Here is a 1,701-nt window from a genome sequence, read left to right on the forward strand (position 1 = left end):
AAGTATCGTTCTTATCCCGTCTGTACACAGGGTTGATAGGGTCAAAGAACTTAGACATTAGCTACCTAATGAGAGTAAGGAGGACAATAAAGGCATAAAGTGACTGGCTTACAAATTTTCAAGAGGGAGTTTAGTTTCACAGTGTGAGAAGGTAGGTAGAACCCCTACTGAATACTTTTCATCTTTTCTACATGGGTCTGGTGAAAGGAGGAGAAGATAACATTCTTATGATTCAAAAGTGAGTAATTGTTATCATGAATAATTGTGATGGTCACAACTGTAAAGGTAGAAAATGTATAACAAAAAGGGGGGAGTAGTCAATCTTACATTCAAGAACAGAGGACTCTAAGACTATCAAGGGATAAGAGCCCAAGCGAAATGTGGCAACCTATCCAGAGACACAGCAACACCAGAGATGGAGGCAGAGATGACCACATGGAGAGATAGAGCAGATGAGGACTCTAGATTCATAGAAAGAGAAAGGCTGTGTGCTGGTGGCCAGGAGGTAGGCTTACAGAATGTGCCCTTTGTTTGTTTAAATTATTATTTATTCTTGAGTGCTTTTGTGTACATCCAAAATAAAACCAGAGGCAATAGAAGCAGATACTGTTGAATGATGATGCATGGAGGGAATTGTAATCATTGCAATGAAACAAAATATGTTAGGATGAGTGTAAAACCAATGTTCTCCCATGTAAACTATCACTCGATTCACAATAAAAACTTTAAAAATATATATAGTTCAATATTAATTAAAAGGGACCAATAAGGATAAATTAAGGGATATGTAGGAAAGGAGGAATGAGATTTACATTTTTTTTTAAGGCATTAGTGTCCTGGTTACTGATATGTTAGCAGATTGATATGGGTAGAAGTGTCTCATAAATTTAAATGATGGCAAGAACCATACAGGTGTCAAAAATATTTGGTCAGGCTTCTTGTTGTTAAGGTCCATCAAATCTGTTCCAGCTCATTGTTGTTAGGTGCCATTGAATCATTCCAACTCACAGTGACCCTATGCACAACAGAGAAAAACATGCCAGTCCTGAACCATCCTCACAATTTTTGTTACACTTTAGACTATTCCTGCTGCCACTTTCAATCCTTCTCATGGGAGTCTTCCTCTTTTTCAATGAATGGCTAAGATCTACACAGTCTAAAGCCTTTGCATAATAAAAAACGAGGTACACATCTTTCTCATATTGTCTGCTTTGAGTCAAGATCATCTGATGTCAACAATCATAGCCCTATTCCCCATCTTCTTTTGAATCTGGACATAGAATCAATAGGAAAATAATTTAGAATTGTATTTCTCTGAATGTAATTTAATCATATTAGTTACATGCAGTTAAATATAATCCATAGACCACTGATCACTAATCACTAATTTCTAACTCATATCACCATTTTGAAAAAGAATTGATTTAAATGATAATAAGATACACATATATAATGCTAACTTAATATAAGCAGTGCTGTAAGCTCTTTAAGATAACTGAATATAGTTCTCACAAAAATCCTGAAAGGTAGGCATTGTTGTTTACCCATTTTACCACTGTGACTATGAGCGTATAAGTAATTGGTCTAGGATTGCATGTAATTATTGCATAGCAGTGAATTGGTAAATTCAGGATTAGAACCTATGTATTTTAGATCAACAGTCCAAGTGCTTTTGTTGATCTATACTTATTTTCACTTAAC

This window comes from Chrysochloris asiatica, unplaced genomic scaffold (genome assembly GCF_000296735.1).
Source record: "Chrysochloris asiatica unplaced genomic scaffold, ChrAsi1.0 scaffold00012, whole genome shotgun sequence".
Classification (NCBI taxonomy): Eukaryota; Metazoa; Chordata; class Mammalia; order Afrosoricida; family Chrysochloridae; genus Chrysochloris; species Chrysochloris asiatica.